At 38.8% G+C, this 24,499-nt stretch overlaps 1 protein-coding gene across 4 annotated transcripts in view; it reads left to right on the top strand.

Annotated features, from left to right (window-relative positions):
- LOC132825885 (volume-regulated anion channel subunit LRRC8A) overlaps positions 1–24,499 on the top strand; it is a 59,392-nt gene that overhangs the window by 20,594 nt on the left and 14,299 nt on the right. The window contains exons 1-2 of one of the 4 annotated variants that reach the window (XM_060841485.1): positions 6,132–6,154; positions 6,432–6,543. The exons of 2 other annotated variants lie outside the window; for them this stretch is intronic. The gene's annotated coding sequence lies outside the window, so the exon portion shown is untranslated. Of the gene's footprint in view, positions 1–6,075; positions 6,155–6,431; positions 6,544–24,499 lie in introns of those variants that run through there. One more of the 4 variants, XM_060841484.1, reaches the window with a different exon arrangement.

Genomic DNA, 24,499 nt, shown 5'->3' with positions numbered 1-24,499 from the left:
ATTTCCTTCTTCTGACAATACCATAAATGCCGAATTGAATGTAATGGTTCAAGAAGACAGCTCACCACAACCTTCTTGAGGGTAATTAGGGATAGGCATTTCGTCAGCACCCACACCCCATGAATGAATATTTTAAAAATCCTTAGCCGTATTTTTGTAATCTTTAGATTGTAGAATCTTGTGTCAGATGATCATCTGATTTGGTGAATCATTCACAAGTCAGCTGATGCAAAACATCAAGTTTACCTAGTGCTTGCCAGATCTGTAATGCTTATGAGATTGTGTATTGCTGACCCTGTACAGTATTTGTTTTACAGTAGTGGTTTTAAGATTAGTACACTTGCAAACCATTTAACAAGGAAATTGACAATGCAAGAAAGCCATTCAGCCTATCAATCCTACTCCATTCAGTGCCCTTGTATGGTTTTTTATTTCATGACACCTATGGAAGTTCTGAGACTTGAAAGGGTTCAGAAAATATTTCCAAGGGTGTTGCCAGGGTTGGAGAGTTTGATCTATCGCGAGAGGCTAAATAGCTGGGGCTATTTTCCCTGGGTGTTGGGGGCTGAGGGGTGACCTTAAAGGGGTTTATAACATCATGAGGGACATGGATAGGGTGAATAAACAAGATCTTTTCCCAGGAATGGGGGAGTCTAAAACTAGAGGGTATACATTTAAAGGTGAGAGGGGAAAGATTTAAAAGGGACCTCAGAGGCAACTTTTCATGCAGAGGGCAGTGCATGTATGGAATGAGCTGCTAGAGGCTGGTACAATTACAACATTTAAAAAGCATCTGGATGGGTCTATGAATAGGAAGGATTTAGAGGGATGTGGGCTAAATGCTGGCAAATGGGACTAAATTAATCTAGGAAATCTGGTTGGCGTGGATGAGTTGATCAAAGGGTCTGTTTCCGTGCTGTACAACTCTATGATTTTATCATCCACTACTTTAAGAATGTGAAGTTTCTTCGATCTTCATTGAAAGAAGAAATCTTGCACTGATATAATTACTTCTCCTAAGATTATAATCTTGAATAATTTCAAGACAAATTTTGAAAACTAATTTATCAACAGAATGTTAATCCATCTATGACATATTATTTTTATTTATATTGTCAAATTTCCAAAGCTGGAGTAGTGCGTACAGTTTTGGGCACCATACTTCAGAAATGATATGAGTGAATTGGATAGAGTGCTAAAAGGTTACAAGGATAATTCCAGAAGTGAGTAACTTCATTTATGAAGATAGACAGGAGGTTAGGACTGATTTAATTGTAGAGGACAAAGTTGAGAGTGACTTGATAGAAGATAAAATCATGAAGGATATGAATAGGATAGTTGAGGGAAACCGTTCCCATTTAGAAATACAAGTAGTCAATAGAGAGATGTTGATAGGTTGAGTAAGTAGGCGTGAAAATGTGAAGTATTTCATTTTGGAAGGGAGAACAGACGAACAGAATGATTTAAATGGAGAAAAACTGCAAAAAGCTGCAACACGAAAGGATGGTTAGTAAGGTCAGACCACATTGGATGTAGGGGGACTTAGCCAAGGAGACAGAGGATGGTGGTAGAGTATTGTTTTTCAGACTGGAGGCCTGTGACCAGCAGCATGCCAAAAGAATTGGTGCTTGGTCTACTGTTTTACAACACTTTTTTGATTAGATTAGATTCCCTACAGTGTGGAAACAGGCCCTTCGGCCCAACAAGTCCACACTGACCCTCCGAAGAGTAACCCACCCGGACCCATTCACCTACTCCCTAATAATGCACCTACCACTATGGGAAATTTAGGATGGCCAATTCGCCTAACCCGCACATCTTTGGACTGTGGAAGGAAACCTGAGCACCTGGAGGAAACTCATGCAGACACAGGGAGAATGTAGCAGTGCTAACCACTGAGCCACTGTGCCTCCCAGCAATTGTATAAATGATTTAGATGTGAATATAGGTGGCATGGTTTGTAAGTTTGCAGGTGACACCAAAATTGGTAGTGGAGTGGACAGTGAAGAAGAATATCTCAGAATAAAATGGGACATTAATCAGATGAACCAATAGGCTGAGGAGTGGCAGATGGAGTTTGATTTGGATAAATATGAGGTGTTGCGTTCTGATAAGGCAAACCAAGGCAGGACTTAAACAGTTAATAATAGGGCCCTGTCGAACAAAGACACCTAAGAGTACAGTGCATAATTCCTTGAAAGTGGAGTTGCAGGCAGACAGGGTGGTGAAGAAGGCATTTGGCACATTTGCCTTATTGGTTAGAATATTAATTACTGGAGCTGTGAGGTCATGTTGCAGCTGTACAGTACATTGGTGAGGCCACTTTTGGAACAGTGCATTCAATTTTGGTCACTCTTCTATAGGAAGGCTGTTGTTAAACTTAAGAGGATTCAGAAAAGATTTACAAGGATGTTGCCAGGAATGGAGTGTTTGAATTATAAGTCAGGGTTGAATAGGCTGGCGCCATTTTCCTGGACCATTGGAGGTTGAGGGGTGACCTAGAAGTTTACAAAATCATGAGGAACATAAATAGGGTGACTAGCCAAGATCCTTTCCCTGCGGTGTGGGAAGTCCACAATTAGAGGGGATAGGTTTAGGGTGAGAGTAGAATGGTTTAAAAAAGGACTTGAAGGGTAACGTTTTTCATGCAGGGATGGGGTGTACATGGAACATGGAAGTTGCCAGAGGAAGTGGTTGAGGCGGTATAATTACAACATTTAAATGGCATCTCGTTGGGTATATGAATAGGGTGGGTTTAGAGGTATATGGGCCAAGTGTTGGCAAATTGGACTAGGTCAGAGTGGGATGTCTGGTCAATGCGGATGAGTTAGACTGAGGGATCTGTTTCTGTACTGCATGATTCTGAATTGGGTGTGTTTGTGCATGAAACACAAAAGGTAGCACACAGGTGCAGCAAGCAGTCAGAAAGGTTAATGGAACATTGATCCTTATTTCAAGTGCATTGGAATGTAAGAGTAAAGAAAATACTGCAATTGTACAAAGTGCTGGTGAAATGAGACAATGTCTATAGTACTGAGAATAGTTTTGGACCCTTAAGAGAAAATATTATTTAGTTGAAGGCAGTTCAGAAAAGGTTTACTTGAATGATCTCTGATACAGAGAGATTACCTTATGAGCAAAGTTTAAGCAGGTTCCAATTGAACTCATTGAAATACAGAAGAATGAGATGTGATCTCATTGCAACATATAGGGTTCTATTGAATGGCAGAGCTGGTTTGAGGGCCCAAATGGCCTACTCATTTTCCTATTTCTTATTGTATTATGGTAAAGGGATTGAGAATGAGGGGGCACAGATTTAAAGTAATTTACAAAAGAAGTAAGTGTGATGTGGGAAAAAAATATTTTCAAACAGCAAATGGTTTGGATCCGGAATGCCCTGTCTGAAAGTGCAGTAGAGTGAGACATTCACGAGTGCATTACATGATTATTTGTATGGAAACAATATGTGGGGTTGCAGGGAATAGATGGAAGAATGGCATTGGTCCTTTTGCTCATTTAGAGAGTTGACACATACGTGCTGGAGAAAATGAGGACTGCAGATGTAGGAGATCAAAGTCAAGAGTGTGGTGCTGGAAAAGTACAACAGGTCAGGCAGCATACGAGGGGCAGGAGAATCGACGTCTCAGGCAAGAGCCCTTCATCAGGAATGAGACTTGTGAGCCGAGGGGGTAGAGAGATAAATGGGAGTTGGTGGGGTTGGGGGGAAGGTAGCTGAGATTGCAATAGGTAGATGGAGGTGAGGGTAATGATGATACGTCAGAGAGGAGGATGGAGCAGATAGGTGTATGAAGGAAGATGGACATGTAGGAAAGGTCATGAGGGTGGTGCCCAGTTGGAAGCCTGGACTTCACTAGTTTCCTCATTTCCCCTTCCCCACTTTATCCCAGTTCCAACCTTCCAATCGGCAGCTAATGACGTTCACATCCCGCAATGGAGCTTTGAAAGAAAAACAGTGAAAGTATATTTTTTAAATTTAGTTTTATCATTCAACTCTATTTTCTGGACTGGTCTTTATTTAATCTGTTACAATTTTGGAAATAAATTCTACTCGGTTGTATTTTATGCTAAAATGCAAATTGAGTATTATCTAATTACGTTGAGTTAAGGTTAATAGCACAGCAATGACTGAATTTAGTCTTTTTAATAAATGCTGAACCATTAAACAATTGATTTAATAGACTTTGAGGAATAGACTGTACTTGGGACAAGTAATTATTTTGGGGAAATTTGAATTACTGAATGGCTGAACAATACCAGATTTTTGTGTATGTTTGAACAGAAAAACAAAACTTGGGATCACAGTGGCCTTTGGTAAGAGTTAAAAAGGATCCCAATATATTGCTCTTGATTGTCTCTAAAATCTTCAATTCATGTGAAGCAGATATCTGGGCTGCATCAAACATTCATTTTATTACAATTTAACAGACTATTCTAACCCAAGATCACTTCTTGATAAAGTCACATTTAGAATATTACATGAAATATGAAATGCTCCAACTTTTTGAAAAAATGCCATGAATGAAAAGGAAAAGAAAATAAATTTGTACATTTGAAACAAGTGAAGACACTTAAGTATGCAGCTAGTCCTAACAGCATCTAAAGAGACCTGGGGTGTTTTTTTAATTTTAATTTAAAAGAGCAGGAAAGCACTGAAGAGTGTACAGAGGGTAACTGGTGATAAATGGTTTGTAACTTAGATTCTAGTTGTGAAGAGACCAGTTATTTAAATATGGACTCTGATGGGAAAACTGTAGGGCACAACTACAGAATTAAAGGTTAGACAAGGTTTTGTACTTTATAGAACTAGCTAGTCAAATAATCTGCAACCATGATTTCACTCCCAAAGTATCACCTCAATTTATCCAGGCTAAAATGTACTTCCTACTTGTCTGACTGTTCTACTAGCTTCTTATCTTATATGACATTGCTTTTTGTTCAGTAAACTCTTTCAGCTATCAAAAGGGACAAATTTGCACTGTATTAAGGAACAGCCATTCTCCACTATGGGAATCTTTTCACATTTTCAACTTTACAGCCCCTAGGCCCTTGTAACTTAACTTGAATATTTTCTGTGATTTGGACTGTCCGTACTTATGTAAAATTTAAAAGCAATAAAGCACTCAGGCTTGGGACTACACGAGGATGTAATTGAATTAGGAATGCAGGAAGGCAGCGCATTTCCTCCCAGCTGAACCCCAAAGTTCACTTAGTTGTGTTCAGATTTTTATTTACTAAATGGGTCAAAGTTAACATTACAGTTGTGGCTGTCAGTGGGATGATGCTATTTCAAAGCCTTTTGAGAATACTGAATATTTACAAATGAATGTCCCAGATGTTATGCATCATTGTTTTATGTGCAGTTGAGTACGTCAGTAAATGGAAACTGTCAATGATTATGTATTTCTTGAGTATGGCCTTTTCAGTCACTATAGTAAGTAATTTCTTCATTAGTAAATTGTGTTTACTTTGCCTTGAATGATTTTTCCTGTAGCATGGGTTTGTCACCATTGATTTTTTTTCGCTTTCTTCTTGGAGCTATAGTTGCTTGCTGCTATGCACACTTCTGGAATCAGCATTCCTTTCAGATAGGCGGAAATGACAAAACTATAACTGTTTACAGTTGCATGCTGTTATTTTAAAAATATACAAATGTTGCATCAATTTAAGTATAGTGTATTATATGAACAACTGTTTATAAATACTCAACTTTGAAATGACTTTTACATGCCATCTCCTTTGAACTAAGAGAGTTTTAAAGATCTTATCACAGAGCAGTAACCTGCGAGTCTGAATTCTGAATCTCTGTGGTTTGGGTGTGGAAGTAATATGTAGCAGGCATCTGACGTAAGAGAGGAAATGAAAATTGTAGAGTCAACATGGATCACGGTTATGCTGTTCAACAGCTGCAGAATTGCAAAGATGTGAGTCAGTATTGTGCCTGCTGTGAGAGACACACATGGTTCATAGAGAACAGTAGTAGAGAAAAAGACTCTTGAAGTAGAGAAAACATAAAAGATCATCGTATATTTTGTTTTATTCTTTAAAAAGTTGAATAGTCAATCGAAATGTAAACTATTGTATTCTTCAAGAAAGGCCACGCACTTCAAATTTAATAAGGACCCTTCTGTGTCAGGTCAGTATTTTTAATATATACATACTGTACATTGGGACAAAGACATCATGTTTAAGTTCACAGGATGAAGCTGAATTGTAGGTTATCCATAGTTTCCAATCTGCATTTGATCTTGAGCACAGCTTACTGGCTTTTGGTGATCTATACTGTTCTTAATGTAAATTGCCATGCAGTTGCATTCACACAATTTTTTGTTTCTAAAAATTAAATTTTATATTTAAAAATCATGCTTAAACTGGTATTTGCAGCACAGTTTCAAAAGTATTCATTGTCTTAGGTAGAACAGGATCATCTTCTAAAGTGCCCTTCAAATGGTGTAGAAGTAAGTCCTCACCATCCAAAGGAGTGGAGAAATAGTGAAACGATCATTATCATCTGTGACTGACGCTGTAAGCATCCAATTCTTTGGCTGTCTTGCTCCATGATAATTTTCTGCTTTTGAGTCTGATTGGATGAGGTTTATAATAAAAGTTGCTAATTCTTTTAAACTTTTGTACATGATTGAGTTACCAATGGCAATTGAATATTTTCAAATTATTCTAAATATTTTCTTCCTGAAATTTTTTTTGTGTTCATGTTACTTAATAACTTGGACAATATTGATGTGCATTATTTAATTCCTTCAGTTGAATTACATGCCTTGAAATTATAGCTACATCTTTTCTTTTGCAGCTGAGCATGATTGATACCACTTAGTTTTCGGCTAGGGGTGTGTGTGTGTGGTGTTTAATATATCCATTTCCATTAATGAGCCAAATACTGCACAATAGCATGTTGTTGGTTGAACACTGAATCTTTGCTAGTCACATTGAACATTCTGTGTGGGAAAATCTGGCTCATTTCATTGAAGTAAAGTCTTGGCAGGTGAACTTAGATTGAATTAGCAGAAGAGTTGTTGTAAGAACTTTGAACCTCACTAATAGAGAAGCTTATCCATCTGAGCAACTGTTGTTTTGACTTTCTATTGCCAAATTTAAAGGTGCATTATGTAATAGTTTAATTAATACCGAATGCTCATGTAGGGACTGTTCAGTTCTACTTTTAACCATGATTTGGTTTTGATTTTAGTGTCTATTTTGGGTAAACTTCCACAGCAATGCTTGTTATTGTCTGTCTGTTGCTGACGAGTCTTAGGTTTCCTTGACTAATGCTGTGAATTGAACATTTTTGAAACTTTTGAAGAAATAATTATTCTTTCAACCATTTCACATTTCATTTGCTATGCACTGTTCATTGGACAGGATGTTGTGCATTGCTGGATGTTGATAATGGAAATTTACTGTGTCAAGAGAGATTAATTTTGTAGGGTGAAATTTCTCTTTTTAAATTCCTTCAGTTATCTATCTATGTTAGTTTATTCTATTCTTACATTTACTTTACTGTATGTATTACCTGAGTGATCTCTGATGTCAGATTCATGAGTGTATTAGAGGCCTTTTAAAATCATTACTGTTGATCTCTGCAGGAAAGTGGTAATTGCACATGCAGTTTAACTCCACTGTAAAACAAAAATGATAAAAATGTTGATCAGATACTACTATAGTTTCATAATTCAAATTTACAAACAAGATGGTGTTTTATTTTCTTCCTTATTGTCAGAATAAAATCATGCATCACCTAGATTGGGAATTTTGTTTTCCACAAACCAAACTACAAAGGGGACAATTGAGCAGTTGAGGCCAAGCTGTACTTCACTCATGGGAAAATGTTGATGTTAGGATTGTCTTTGACTTTGAAAAAGAATCTGAAGGCCTTTTCAATAGTTCTCATTTAAAGAAAACTTCTGGTAAGTTAAACTGAATGCGTGTACAGAAGTCTGTTGTTGCGAAATGCTTGCATTTGAACTTATTCCAGCCTCCAGGAGACCAGTGCTGTGTGAGAGAGAGGAAAAAAACTTTTGCTATTGTTCTCACCAACTGTGTGATTCATTCTTTGATTCTCTTAGCATGTGTATATTTTGAATAATAAATGCTGAAATATCAGATCAATTTGCCAAACTGTTTAATTTTTTTCCTCAAAAGGAAATAAGTTCCTATTATTTTGTTTGAAACATTTATCTCAAAGTTGCCTTTAAGTGCATACTATTCATCAAATTGGTTTCTGTCCTCTATTTTTTTCCATTTCCTACATTGGTTATGACCTTTGTAAATAACATTGTTAATTTACTGGGTTATATTTTGGGCTTATGCCAAAAAGGAAGTGGTCTGCGACTGGCTAAGCTTATTCCTCATGGGAGCCTGACAGCGAGCAGAGAGGAAATGTTCATCCCACCAGCCAGGACTGACTTTGTGCATGAGTCTAAAGGGGAAAATATCCTCAAGTCCATTGGGTTGACCAGTTTCCCAAGCACCTGTCAGACTATATTTCTGGAATATTTTGACCAATGTCTCAACTATTTCTTCAACCAGCTCATTTGATACCCTTAGAAGCAGGCCATAAGGTCTTTCTTTAGCTTTTTTTTTAATTCATGCACAGGATGTAGGCAACACAGGCTCGGCCAACGTTTATTGCCCATCCCTAATTGCCCTTAACGTGGTGATGAGCTGCCACCTTTAACAGTTGCAGTACATCTGGTCTAGCTGCACTCTCAATGCCATTTGGGAGGAAATTCCATTTGTTTGTTATTATAAACAGTGCTACAACATCTTTTGTCCCATTAGCACCTTGCTTATCTGTTATTTTTCTGATGTTTAGAGTGTCTTCCACTATGAAGACCAATGTGAAATATTGATTTAAATTATCTTCCATTTCCCTGTTCCCCATTATTAATTCCTCTTCCAAGAGTTGCAGACTTACTTTAGCAACTGTCTTCCTTATGTATACCCATACGAGCTCTTGTTGTTTGTTTTGGTATTTCTTGTCTATTTATTTTTATAATCAATGTTCTCATTCTTTATTATTTTTGTAGCTATCTATTTAAAAATTCTCTAAGTTCCTAAAAACAAATTCCAAATCCTGTGCCATGCTACTAGTTTTCACCACTTTGTATACCTTACTTTTTGATTGGATGCTCTACTTAACCACCTTTATAAACCACAGGTAGTTCATCCTTTGCATTGTGTCAATTTTGACTGGAATACGTTTTTCTAAGCATTAGGAAATATCTATTGGAATATTTGCTCATTTACTCTCTCGACCCTTAGCCTGTTTTCCCAGTCCATTTTAGACAACTCTTTGATCCCACCTCTGTAATTGCCCTTTTAAGTTGAGGACAGCAGTTGCTCTCTCTCAAATTAAATTTGGAATTCAACCATTTTCTGCACATACTCTGAATTTAGAATCAGGGTTAGGTGAAGTTTAATGTGGAGATTATTAGCAGAGCATTCCAGAATGGCAGAAGCAAGAGGTTGAAGATTTTGCCACTGATGATGTGGTGGAAAGAGGGAGCAATGCATGGTAGACCAGAAGAGCAGTGGGAGAAGGTAGAAATGTTGCATAATCACACATGCTGTAGTTTTAACCAGCTAACTGATGTCTCTTTTTTAGAAAGTCTTGAAAATTTTTAAACATCAAACACTCTCAGCATGGCACAATTTACATTGAAACTTTCCTTTCTCAACCCAAGTATTAGTACAGCCTTAATTTCAGCGTTTCATTTTGTTTTTAGCATCCTCTCACTAAAATTACACTTAGGAAAAGAGAAAGCCTTCACAGTGGACCACACAGCACCGCAGTCCAAGCCACTTTCTTTCCCCCAGAACAAAGGCTCACAGAGCCTCAAATTTCACCATTAAGGTTTTTTAACCCCTTTCTCACTTTACTCCTCACGGGGACTGGAGGTCGCGAATTTCACTTAACACAGAGAACTCGAACCCAAATACAACGTGGAGGACTTGTAACTTAATAAAATCCAGGGGACTCAAACCCCAAAACAGCATGGAGGATTCTAACCTCATTTAACCCGAGGGCTCGAACCCCAACACAGCGCGGAAGATTAGAACCTCAATTAACACCCCCCCCACCCACGCCAAATAAGCGCAGAGGACCCAAACCTCAAATTAACCCCGGTGATTCGAACCCCAATACAGTGCGGAGGACTTGAATCTCGATAAAACACAGGGGACTTGAACCCCAGTACAGCGCAGAAGACTTGAACATCAGTTTAACCCATGCAATTCAAACCTCAATACAGCGTGGAGGATTTGAACCTCAATAAAACTTAGGGGACTTGAACCTCGATAAAACCCAGAGGACTCGAACCCCAATTTAATCCAGGGGACTCGAACCCAAATACAGCGCGGAGGACTTGAACCTCAATAAAATCCAGGGGATTCAAACCCCAACACAGCATGGAGGACTTGAACTTGAATTTAACCCAGGGCGACTCGAACCCCAGTACGACATGGGATTTGAACCTCGATAAAACCCGAGGACCCAAAACTCAAAATAGCGCGGAGGATTTGAACTTGAATTTGACCCATGGGTCTCGAAGCCCAATACAGCAGAGGTTGTGGACCTCTTTAACCCAGGGGACCCAAACCCCGGTACAACGCAAAAGACTTGGTCCTCAATTAAATCCCCCCCCCATACAGAGCAGAGGACTCGAACTTCTGTTTGTCAGCATGCTTGTGAAACTGTCTCTCTCGACTGGACTAATTACTGTTCGAGGCGTCCATAGAATAGAGAGCGATCGAACAAGGGGACCATTTCCGCACACAAATATTGACCGAGGTTTAAAATTTTGCTTTGTGGGGCCTGTCTGCCTCGAGATACCAATGTTCCAGGCAATCGGTAACACCGTCCGATTGCAACTATATGTTTGGATCCTGCTGACTATGTCAATATTGTCGTCATGTTCCCGCCTCAGTCAAAGCAAAACGCTCAGAAGCACAGTATAGTTTTACCTCCTTCATCTTTATTCCGGGTCCTGGAGGGACATGTGCATAGGGACATGAGTTCTCGGTCTTCTCTCAAACAGCAGATTCTTAAGGAACTACTGTATATAATCACTTACAGGGAGCAGCATCCGAATAAGGAAACATTCAAATTGATTGGGTGACTGTTGCAATCAGTGAGTATCAATAGCAGAGATTAAGCCATCTGGTGTTTTACAATGAATGTTCTTAACCTTAACTGGCTTCACATAATGAATGCTTTTCAACTTGTTTAACTGACTTTACATAATGATTGTTTCTTTATCTTGTTAAATGGCTTTATATAATGAAAGCTTTTTCACCTCGGCAACCCTCTACTCTTACCTCCAGTACCTCATTGTTTACTACAAGTTCTTATCTGATTAAAGTCATGCTAGCTGAACCTTTTGTTTCACAAAACTCAAAACCTAACTCCTTCCCTACCTGCTCATTCCCTATACACATTCTTAGTGTGTTCCATGGCCCTACTACTCTTTGAGTAAAGAAACTATCTCTGACATCTGTCCTATATCTATCACCCGTCAATTTAAAGCTATGTCCTCTATATCCATCACCATCCACGCTATCTAACCCTCTGATTATCTTGTATGTCTCTATTAAGTCACTTTTCAGCTTTCTTCTCTCCAACAAAACTAGCCTTAAGTCCCTCAGCCTTTCCTTTCCTCCATACTAGGCAACATCCTAGTAAATCTCCACCAAAGCTTCCACATCCTTCCTATAATGTGGTGACCAGAACTGTATGTAATACTCCAAGTGCGGCCACACTGGAGTTTTGTACAGCTGCTGCATGACCTCATGGCTCCAAAACTCAATTACTGTACCAATAAAAGCTAACACACTGTATGCCTTCTTAACCACCCCATCAACCTGGATGGCAACTTTCAGGCATCTATGTACATGGACACCAAGATCTCTCTGTTCATCTACACTACCAAGTAACTTACCATTAGCCCAGTACTCTTTATCTGGTTAGCACTGCTGCCTCACAGCGCCAGGGACCTGGGTTCAATTCCCGACTCAGGCGACTGACTGTGTGGAGTTTGCACGTTCTCCCTGTGTCTGCGTGGGTTTCCTCCGGGTGCTCCGGTTTCCTCCCACAGTCCAAAGATGTGCGGGTCAGGTAAATTGGCCATGCTAAATTGCCCGTAGTGTTAGGTAAGGGGTATATGTAGGGGTATGGGTGGGTTGTCGCTTCGGCGGGTCGGTGTGGACTTGTTGGGCCGAAGGGCCTGTTTCCACACTGTAAGTAATCTAAATGTTTTGGGGCGGCACGGTGGCACAGTGGTTAGCACTGCTGCCTCACAGCGCCTGTAGACCCGGGTTCAATTCCCGACTCAGGCGACTGACTGTGTGGAGTTTGCACGTTCTCCCCGTGTCTGCGTGGGTTTCCTCCGGGTGCTCCGGTTTCCTCCCACAGTCCAAAGATGTGCGGGTCAGGTGAATTGGCCAAGCTAAATTGTCCGTAGTGTTAGGTAAGGGGTAAATGTAGGGGTATGGGTGGGTTGCGCTTCGGCGGGTCGGTGTGGACTTGTTGGGCCGAAGGGCCTGTTTCCACACTGTAAGTCTAATCTAAGTCTAATCTAATCTGTAAGTCTAATCTAACCCATCTTTCTATGTCCTTATCCGAGCCACTTATTAAAATGACAAACAGCAGTTACCCCAAAACAGATCCTTGCGATACACCACTGGTAACTGACCTCTAGGATGAACATTTCCCATCAACCACAACCCTCTGTCTTCTTTCAGCTAATGAGCTTCTGATCCAAACCACTACATCACTCTCAATCCCATGCCTCTGTATTTTGTACAATAGTGAGAGGGAGGAACTGAAGGAAATCAGTATTAATGGGGAATTAGTGTTGGGGAAATTGATGGAATTAGAAGACAACAAATTAAAGAATTGTCGACTGGTTAGTGTACCACTGAAAAATAGTGACAGGATTGGACAGAGTCAGTCATCATGAATTTACGAAAGAGAAATGAGAAAGGAGATCTGGTGTCCTTGTCCACAAGTCACTGAAAGTAAGCATGAAGTCGGCTGTTTAGGACTGAATTGAGGAAAACATTTCTTCACTCAGTGAGCCTGCGGAATTTGCTGTCACAGAAAGCAATTAAGGTGAAAATATCTCCAAGAAGAAGATAGATATAGTTCTGAGGGCTAAAGCGGTCAAAGAGTATTGGTCCAAGCTATTGAGCAGATTGATCATTCATGATCACACTGAATAGTGGAGCAGGATCGAACTCCACAATAGCCTACTCAAGTCCCTATTTTCCATGTTTTTATTCTGTTAAAGGTGGGATATAAAAACAAAATGTTTGTAACTGACTCAGATCAGTGGATGAAAATCCTGCCACTCCTTACTGAAGCAGTTTCACCACACTGACTGCAGCAGTTCAAGAAGGTCAAGGAGGTGCAGAGCGAGTTTGGAAGCTTCTGGACAGGCTAGTCTGTCTCTCGTTCTCTACCCAATTTTCAAATTGTTTGGTGTTCCTGTACATGAGATAGATGGTCAACTGTAAAATTGATTGTGTATTCTCTGTAAGCAATCTTCTTGGAGCTTAGCAGCAAGTGCCTTTGCTTCACCACTGAACACAAAATTTGGAACATAATCCTTCAAGGGGCATAGTATCCATGTACTTGGCAAGGAATGAGATGACAGCAGGCCAAGATTTGTTTTGAGGTAAAATCAGAATGTTTGAGGATGCGCATTAAGTTAATTTTCAACTTCTTCTGGAACATCAAGGTTGACTATGTGCCCAAAGCTGTTCCATGTAGATCCTTTGCACTGAAGACAGATGTTTGTTGTAAATTTGTCAAGATTTCAGATAACATTATCTTGGTCGATTATAACAGCAAGTGCCCATTGATTAAGAAATCAGTTCTGGTGCTCCATGTCTATATCCAGATTATGGCAAGCATTCATTCACTTGAAGTTCATCAGTGCAGCTCCTTTTTCAACATTTATTATTTGCTTTCCTCCGAGCAAAGATTTAACCTTGTATTTGTTAGTTGTTTATTGATAGATACATTCATTAATTCCAACTGTCCTTCCTGATAATGAATACAGTCTTTGGTAATGAAAGATTGGACTTATTCCTAGCACAAAGCTTACAGTTCTTGGAGGCTAATCAGCTCTACCCCATGACGTTTTTGCAGGAGTTCCACAGGCAGTATTGTATGCCCAATTAGCCTCAACTGCTTCATCAATAATTGTCCCTCTGTCATAAAGTAAAAAGTGGGGATATTCGCTGATGACTACATGGTCTTCAGTTCTATTCACAATTTTGTATGAATGAATTAGCCCTTAAACCATGCTCACAATCAAGCGTCCAGGCAGTGACCAAACAAAACCATGTCATAGCTTTAGTATTTCAGTTACTGAACCAGGAACGTCTGTAACAATTCTAAAGCACTGTTCTTAATGAGCTATGTCACTGGGCTCTGGGATTCTTCCCAGTTGGCTTTAGATGACTGTGAAATCCCTAATTAGTAGGGTGGTCCTGGCTACATTAGTGATAGAAAGCTGATGAGCATTCTGATTAGATAAATGGGAGGGTGTTGAAACTCCGGCAACATCTTACCATACTCAGGGGCCCGTGGGTACTTTGTCAAAGCTTTATGTATTTGAGTAAATGTACTGAGAGAGTGAACTTAACATTGGCCAAATGGAAACTATTTGTGATTCCTCAATCATTTGTTTTCAAGTTAATGCATTGATGGTTTGGACATGTCTGTTATTTGTTTGATCAGAAACATCTGTTTGAGAGAATATTAATTACAACAAATGTTGAATGCATGAGGTGGGAAAGTAGTATAAACTAAAAGATGTAACACTTTTACATCACTTTTGTGCTTATTATCAATGAGGAGTATGGTGAAATCCTTAGTATGCTTTAAGCAGACTTAGAAGGACTGCTGTGTAGCAAAATTACTGTTGCAGAAAACGGCTCTGTAATCATTTAACAGGGTATGCTGAATGATTGTGCTGCAATTAGGTCATCTAAGGAGAACATTGTGGAATATATTAGAATTCTGAACACGATTGCTGATTTATGTAAAGGCTTTTTTGTGTGTATAGTGGGTTTTCTTGAAATTTGTTGTTTTGCTTTAATCATCAGTTTGATGGAGTAGATTTAATGTGCTGTTGAGCACCTGATTGCACAATGTGTATGTTTCATTCTTGTTTATCTGTAACAAAAGAAGCCCTGTCATAATGCCCAGAGATTTGTTAGATTAAGCAACTAGGGTGGGCAAGAAGGAAATAAAAACAAAACGTTGGAAAAACTCTTCAAAAAGGCATATTGAACTCCAAGCTTTAACTTTGTTTCCCCCTCTACAGATGCTGCCAGACCTGTTGAGCTTCTTCAGCATTTTCTGTTCTTATTTCAGATATTCAGCATTTGCAGTATTTTGCCTTTGTTCCTGTAAGAAGTAAAATTGGATAGTGACTCATCTTAGTCTACTTTCCCATAGCTAGCTTGAACAATACTGACAAAGGCCAAATTCCAGTAACCTGTATGCAAGCCTTCTTTAATAGAAAATACTTTGCTGTTGCGGCAACACGATGCACAGGCATTTAGATCATGTAACCTTATTCATGCATTTGATTATGAAGAATGAGCAACGCACTTGTATAGAGTGTGATTTATCTGTTGGAAATTGAAGGTAAGAAGTAATTCTCTGAATAGCATGCTATTGACAATTTGCAAACCTGGCCTTTGCTATGAAGTTGCTGTTGATCAGGTGGCATGGTCAGGCCAGTTAACCTGGGAGAATCTGTTAATGCACTAAGCGATGGTCCTGATTTTCTGTTAATACAGCAAAACTGTCAGCATTCATCACAATTACTCCTCTCAAACTGACAGCATCATTAAATATAGAAATCCCAAAATCGTTTTTAGTGATTCCATTTCTCTCCTTTGTGTATACTGTTGAAATTTCTTCAGTTTACAATCAATTGGAAATCACTAAATTATTGACAACTTGCCTTTTTGTACTGTGATTTTTGCTCTACAAACCTTTGGAAAAAGCTACATTTTATTCAATCAGGTGCAACTAAGGTTTTCGTGGAGTCATAATTACACTGAACAGCCTCACTTAACCAAAACTAATTTTATATTTGTGGAAGCCAAATTTATCCATTATAAATTCCACATTTTTAAAACATGTTTTAAAATTTCTGACACTCCTATCTTCATCCCATCTGTACGATTCAGTCATTCACCTTGTTTTCTATTAAATGTATTAAAACTAGTGAATAATTAGTGCAATTTGTTTCCTAGTTTGCTGTCTGTGAAAATGCTGACTCTACTTGATAACATCACTGTTGCTGGATGATCCCCTTGACTTGCTGCCAGATTCAAACTTGACATTGGAAATGGGGACATGCATGCCAGAGAGATCACTAATATTTTTGTGCCGCTTTGTTCAAGGATTGTGGGAGGTGGTGCATTTTACTTAACAGACCAGGGGAAGTGAAGTATGCATGAGGGTATCTCAAACATCAATAGAGATACCTGATTGAACTGCAAGCTTGAAGTATTGCCAGGTCTGAGTATTAATACACATAGTTGTAACTGGCCAGATCTTTTCTTATACTGTTGGTATCTCTGACTTTTAAGCAGATCAAGAAAATCCAAGTTTAATGTGTCTCCTTTTAACTTAATGTAAAATTGGTAATATCAGAAGCACACCGGCTTGGAAACATTCCCATGTGGTTTGATTGTGATGGGGGTAAGCTACAAGCAGCAACCCATTGAAATTAAATGATAGTTTCATGCTTATCTGTCCATAGTATATCTGTTTGAGCCACAGTGAGAAAGACAAAGCAGCTACTGCTGTGTGGAGAAAAAAACAGCTGTTGCTATAAAGGGAAGATGACTGTTTTCTATCAACAAACAAGCAGGATGTTTATGAGAATAGCTTTTCTGTTCCAAAGGAAAAGAACAGAATGGACATGGCTTTCGGAGTTTGAAGGTGGTGGAAGTCAAGTATGTAGAATTCAGGCAAAGTGGAATGACTTTTGAAGTACACTAGAAGTCTTGACTTGGTATAATGGAAAACATTAAACCTGCTGGAGAGCCAGGAAAGACTTGCAAATTATTTGTATTATGAAGGTGCAGAATTGTACTGTTCCTTGAAGGCAGTGAAGGACTTAGAGAGGCACACAGAGTGCTGGAAAATTTACAATGTAACATGTGGTCCAGCAGCTAGAGTAGCTGGTTGCCTGGAAACAAAAACAAATTCAAATGCGGCCAACCAGTTAAAATTTACCCCCAAAAATACCAAACTCTAATCAAATTTGAATTTCGTATATTGACAATATTAAAAGCAAATGACACATTCTGATGCTTTGGAGTATAAGACCAGGAGACAGTTGAGAGACAACTACTAAGCCACCAACGTGTACAAACTGTCTGAAAAATAGTTTTCGTAGAAGTACCTTTTTTGATTAGTAACCTGTGAAATAGAAATACAAGAAGAAGAAAATCTACAGCAGAAGATACCAAGGGAAGATTTGATAGCTGGCTGGTTTTGAACTTAGAATTTTTGTAAATTTTAATTGGGGGTTTTATCGGGCTAGTTTTTAAAAGGGAAAATATATGATAGGTTAGAGGAAGGAGTTGTAAATAGTTGTTAACTAATTATTTTCTGTTATACTTTAAGAAATAAAATTGTTACTTTTTATTTTAACTAGTCCTTGGCCTCTTTGAATTTTCACAGATTACCACACGGGATAAATCCTGTCTGTGTTGCTGGTTTAAAATTAACAGAGGGAGTTTACCTCTTGTCATAACATTTGTGTAAGGTTACACTTCAGTCAGAAGCAAAAGGAGTTGTAAGACATCTTGCAATTGCATTATTTAATGTAGAAATACCTTTAGTTTAGTGTATTTATCAGTTGATGGTAATACTGGACAAGTCAAATCCCTGAATAAAATCTGGTTTGATAGATCGTAAGCTTTATTTTTTCTGTTGATTACATTTGGTAGTTCACATGAGGCTCAGTAGGTCATGTGACATTTTTGGAAATGATGTTTTTTTAAAGTTTATCTTCACAGAACTAAAACCAACATCCACTCATCTCCATTTAAAAATCAAAATTCCCAAATTATAATATATTGTACACCCTAATTACAATTAACTGCCCAGTAATTGATACTTGCTCCAAATTGATATTTGTTTGCTGGTTACATAAGGTCTTCAAATGTGAAATCCTGTCCTTCGGTTATTTCCATTGGTCATTTGGGAATTCCTTTATTTTTAATTAATCTCTATGGAGGAAGTAAGAGTTTTTAAAAGAAAATCTTTTCTTTTGGTTATCTATTTGCCTCTCACCAACATAGGTGAGGCAGATGGACATGCAGTATACAGTTAAAAAGCTGTGAAGCATCTAAAGTGCCTTCAGTTTATCGAGACACCTGCTTTCCCTAAAATTGCCATAATCCTTCTAAAGGAAGAGAAAAGCTAACTGCCTTCACTTATTCCTAATTAAGGTAAGATATTATGCTGTATAACTAGCTTTATTCTATAGCCAAGTACAAAGGTAATCTGTAAAAAGAAAAGGAATTGGTTTAAATTATCGAGTGAAACTGTCAACAACTGTATCAATAGTGGGTGTTTTTTAGAGGGGGGCGGGTTGATAGGCAGTAGGTTTGAATACCTTCCTAATCATGTTCAGATTAGATTCCCTGCAGTGTGTAAACAGGCTATTCAACCCAACAAGTCCACACTAATCCTCCGAAGGGTAACCCATCCACACCAAATCCCCTACATTTATCCCTAACTAATGCACCTAACATTATGGGCTATTTAGCATGACTAAATCACCTGACCTGCACATCTTTGGATTGTGGGAGGAAACTAGAGTACCCGGAGGAAACCCATGCAGACATGGGGAGGATATGCAAACTCTACACAGACAGTCGCCCGAGGCTGGAATTGATTTACATGATTGTTTTTATTCCTAGATAAGGTTGTCCTTGCTAACCTTTAAATCAGTTTATCTGGATCCTATCCCAGCTGTTTTGTGAATAATAAGTCCATCCTAGGAGGAGGCAAGATTTAAAGCTCCCAATCTATTTTCTAGTATGATTCCCTTTTACATTTGCAAATTAATCTGATCTCTGATGACAACAAAGCCAAAACAAAAATAATGCAGCATAGTGATATTCAGTACATACTTATTAAAGTTTTCATATTATAGAAGAAAAATGCATGATAAATATGGAAATGTAAGTTTTAATATACTTTAAGTGTTATTATTTTATGTATTTAGGTAGGTTTCAGTGAATCTCTCCATATTCTCCCATGACACAAGACTCAATAAAAGCTCTGTCTTGCTGCTTGCTGGCCCAGGTGGCTCTGCATGTGCTCTGCTGCACTTCACCCCAAATCAGCAACTGATGCACTTTGTCCCTGATATAGATAGTAACTACACATGTGCCCAACTACATAGGTGATGGCTGTTTAAATGAGGCTGTCGCCAAAGGAATTTCTGCATCTGCTACACTGCTTGGAGGTGTGATTTAAGGCCTTCACTGGCTATTTATGAACCATACCCCTATCCCTATCCCTATGCCCTGGTCCAAAGTTCTCTTCCACAGAGAAAAAGTAAGGACAAGATCTTGGCTGGCCACCACTTCAACTTTCAGTACAGTGTAGGACCCAGTCTTGGTGGAAAGGGAGCTATGATCACATCTGCTGTTTCTGAAATCCTTATGTGATCCACACTTTGGGAAATGTTAATTTAAAGTTTTTAAAAAGCAGTTTTGAAGGAATTGCAGTATTATTTGTAGTACAAATACAAAGGTAGCCATACAGAATAGTTTGCAACAATTTCTTTAACACATTTTATGACATATAGTGGACATTGATTTTTTTTTATGTTCTTAATCCAAAATGGGTCATCTGGTGGCTGAGTCAAGATTAGAGTGGTGCTGAAAAGCACGGCAGGTCAGGCAGCATCTGAGGAGCAGGAAAATCGAAGTTTCGGGCAGGGGTCCTTCATCAGGAATGAAGAAGTGGTGGCCAGCCAAGCCCTTGTCCTGCTTTTTCTTTGTGGAAGAGAGCATTGGACCAGGACATAGGGATAGGGGTATAGTTCATAAATATCCAGTGAAGGCTATATGTCACAAATAAAAAGCTACTGTTCCCATTTTCACTTCCAAGCAGTGTAGCAAATGCAGGAATTCTTTTGGTGACAGCCTCTTTAAACAGCCACCACCTATGTAGCTGGGCACATAAGTAGTTACCATCTATATCAGGCCCAAAGTGCAGCAGTTGCTTATATGACTACCATCTTTATTTGGGGTGAAGTGCAGCAGAGCACATGCAGAGCCATCTGGGCCAGCAAGCAGCAAGACGGAACTTTTATTGAGTCATTCCTGATGAAGGGCTTCTGCCCGAAACATCGATTTTCCTGCTCCTCGGATGCTGCCTGACCTGCTGTGCTTTTCTAGCACCACTCTAATCTTGACTCTCATCTCCAGCATCTGCAGTCTTCACTTTCGCCCATCTGGTGGGTGATCCTATAGGGAGGGAAGCATAAAGGAGTTAGTCAATTGGAACTCTCTGTTTTGGACAGTCAAGGTTATTGGCTAGAACAGGAGGACACACACTGGCCATGTTAGAATGTCACTGATGCACTATTGCATAGCCAGAGCAGATGCAGCGAAAGACTGCAGTTTTTTTAAAGGTACCAAGCAAGCTTAGGTTTAGCAGATTGATATAGAGTGATCGAGTAACAGCATGAAATGTCTGAAATTCTGGTGGTTTCTAGAAGTAGAAAATGGACCAATCTGAGCTGTTTCTGGTGCACTTCCCTTTTATGTATTGTTTTGAGTATTACTGATGTTACTGTGCAGTATGATTAAAGTGACTGTGACTTTTGATGTTTGATATTTATGAAGGAATGCCATGCACATTTTTGAAGCCAAAACTTGAGAATGGTGGATTCTGTGTAGGAGCAATTGGAGACAGGAAAAAAAGAAATAGGGGAAATGGTTTTACCCATTTGGACTTGGAATACATGCTTCCTGATCTGACAAAAAGTTGTCACCGTGATATGCCATTTATGCTGAAATGTCTTGTTCAAGATGGTGTGAAATCAAATAAACTAAAACACCACTTCAATACTAAGCATGCTGACATTGAAAATAAACCACAATATTAGTTTGAATGTGAACTCTTTCATCTGAAGTAACAGATGAAGGTAATCAAAGAAGTTCAATAGTAAACGTGTAGTTAAGTTTTGGTAAGCATCTGTGAACTCGGAGGTGAGAACTGCATTGATTTTGATTGACTCTGAATCTCATTTCAACATCAGTTTCTCAACTAACACTTCTGTGTTATGCTGGACTAGGTGACCAAAATATTTGATGAGCTCAGTATGTTCAATTTTGTTTTGTAAGGTAGGAGCTGTAATTTTGGCACCATAGATGAAAATTTACATCATAGTATAAAGTGTAACCAAAAATCTTCAACAGGGAGTAATTCCACAATGTAAGACAAATGTAATTACCTTTCTTGCATTTTTTTTTGTGTTGTTATGTGCACAGAATGCTGGTCCTAGACCGTCATGGTGAAATTCTGGGACATTTGTCTCAACTTTGTCTAAAATTCAGTGTTTTAAAAAGAATTACTTGCTGTTTTTAGCATGGTTTTAAAATATATTATTTCATTACAAAAGAGGATTTGATCAATCAGTAACTATGATTGGTGACTCTGTTTTGAGTGCCAATTCTAAAATCATGATTCTTGATTGGTTACATCTCTTAATTGAAAGAATTCCTGCATTGTCCAAAAGATACATGGATAAACTTGTCCATTCTGTCTTAATGCATAGCTGTGAAATTAATTTTTCTTTGCTTTGTTGCATCAAAGTGACAGGTTGAATGCAGCTCAAATTAGATTAGATTAGATTACTTACAGTGTGGAAACAGGCCCTTCGGCCCAACAAGTCCACACCGACCCGCCGAAGTGCAACCCACCCATACCCCTACATTTACCCCTACCTAAACACTATGGGCAATTTAGCATAGCCAATTCACCTGACCCGCACATCTTTGGACTGTGGGAGGAAACCGGAGCACCCGGAGGAAACCCACGCAGACACGGGGAGAACGTGCAAACTCCACACAGTCGCCTGAGTCGGGAATGTTGAAATTGATTTGTGTTTATATAAAACTAAAATTTAAGCAGAGCAGCTACTAGTTGTACATTAACAAATGAGCTCATCCAACTCATTTAAAGTTAAAGATCACACAACATCAGATTATAGTCCAACAGGTTTATTTGAAAGTACAAACTTTTGGAGCACTTCGTCAGTAGCTCGTGGAGTAGGATCATAGGATATAGAGTTTATAGCAAAAGATCATAATGTCATATACTGGTGCAATATATTGAACAAACCTAGATTGCTGTTAAGTCTTTCATCTTTTAGAATGAGTTGCTTCCATTACTGTTGGTATGACCAGTTTAATTTGATAACAAATCAAAGCATTATTCAATTTCAAGTCTGGGTTTAAAAAAAACTGATCGTCCAAATCAATAGATGGCACAAACTGTCACATTTATACTGCAGCATACCACAGGATATCAGCATTCAGTCATTCAGTGCTGATGACCGTGAAATTATATCATAACTCTAGCATCAACTAATCAGTGGGAGCTAAAAGATGAAAATCTTAACAACAGTCTGTTTGTTCAATATATTGCATCGGTGTATGACACTATGATCTGTTGCTACAAATTCTGCGTCCTATGATCCTACTCCATTAGCTACCTGATGAAGGAGCAGTGTTCCGAAAGCTTGTACTTCCAAATTCAGAGGAATCTTGATTATCTGAATGTGTGTGCAGATGTCAGACACCAAATGAAATCTACAGCAGTCTAAGCGACATGTACCATGGTGAGATGCGTGGCAGAATCAGTTGAGAAGTCTGGCCAGACGCATCTTGCGTATCTTTTATGTTTTTCTCAAGTGGCATGGCGAGTGTCTTGCTAGGCAGCAGTGAGTTGCCAACTGACAGTAATTAAAGCATGTTAAATGCCTTGTTAATGGCCCAATTCATCTTATTAATATTTAGCTTCCTATCTTACCAAACTTGTGAAACAAGCTGGATGAAAACACAACATGGAAACATGCAGGCACCTTACAGATTCAGCTTGCTGCTTACTCCAAACAACCACTGTGTTGAACACCACTCATCAAAATCTGTGGCACTGGCCACGGAGACATTGGTATCCAAGATTTGCCAGCCTCTAAGGACCCTCATGGCACATCTCCGACTCACTTATAGAACTCTCCCTGCACTTCAATGTGGCACTATTTTACAATAATTGTAATGCTGCAGTCAGGACAATTTGTAGTTGTCTAGCTCATGGACTGCACCAAATTGCATCTCTCAGCTCTTCACTTGTTGTCATAGTGTTCACTCACTCTAAAGATAGAGAATCATCAAAATTTACAGTACAGAAGAAGACCGTTTGACCCATTGTGTCTCTGCTGGCTCCGGAAAGAGCTACCCATCTAATCCAATTCTTTCGCCCTATATTTGTAGCCATCTAAACTCATCACTTTCAAATATATAGATCCAGCTCTCTCTATGGAGTCCACCTCCACCATTCTTCCAGGCACTATATTCAAAATCCAGCAACTCCCTGAGAAAAGAATTCTTCCTCATTTCACTGCTAGCTCTTTTGCTGACAATTTTGAAATTGTAACCCTTAATTACTGACATGCCAACTAGTGAAAACAAAATATCCTTATTTACCCTGTCAAAATTGTTCATAATTCTGAAACCTTGATAAGATCACCTCTTAATCTTCTCTGCTCCAAGGTGAAAAAGTTTAATTTCTCCAGTCTTTCCTTGTATCTAAAATTCCCTCATTCTAGTAAATCTTCTTTGAACTCTCTCCAAGTCCTTAACGTTCTTCCTTAAATCGGTGCCCAGAACTGAACACCATACTTCAAAAATGGTCTGACAAATGACTTATGGAGGTGTAGCATTCTTTTAGAATTTATGTTCTGTTTTTATAAATGTAAGGATTCTGTAAACTCCCTTAACAACTGTTTCAACTTGCCTGGTTTCCTTCAGGGAATCATGCACATGAACTCGGAGTTCCTTCTGCTTCTGTACTTCCGTCAAAGTTGTACCATTGAGATGATATTGTCTTTCTGTGTTTCTTTTACAAAAATACATTTCCTCAGATTTCACTGCATGGAATTTCATCTACCAGCTGTCTGCCTATTTGGCCAATTTGTCAATTTCCCTCTGAAGTCACTCAACATTATCCTCAAATTCACTGGTCTCCCTAGCTTAGTACCACCTGCAAATTTAAAGATTTTGCACTCAACACTCATCTCCAAATAGTTTATACAGAGGCACCTGGATTAACCGGCAAGATCGCAATGTCCCAAAGTTCAGCTAAACTATGTTAACCGGCATTAGATTATCTGGAATTCGA

Source organism: Hemiscyllium ocellatum, chromosome 21 (genome assembly GCF_020745735.1).
Source record: "Hemiscyllium ocellatum isolate sHemOce1 chromosome 21, sHemOce1.pat.X.cur, whole genome shotgun sequence".
Taxonomy (NCBI): Eukaryota; Metazoa; Chordata; class Chondrichthyes; order Orectolobiformes; family Hemiscylliidae; genus Hemiscyllium; species Hemiscyllium ocellatum.
Note: the sequence above shows the minus strand (reverse complement) of the source record. Positions and strands in the feature narration are given on the sequence as shown.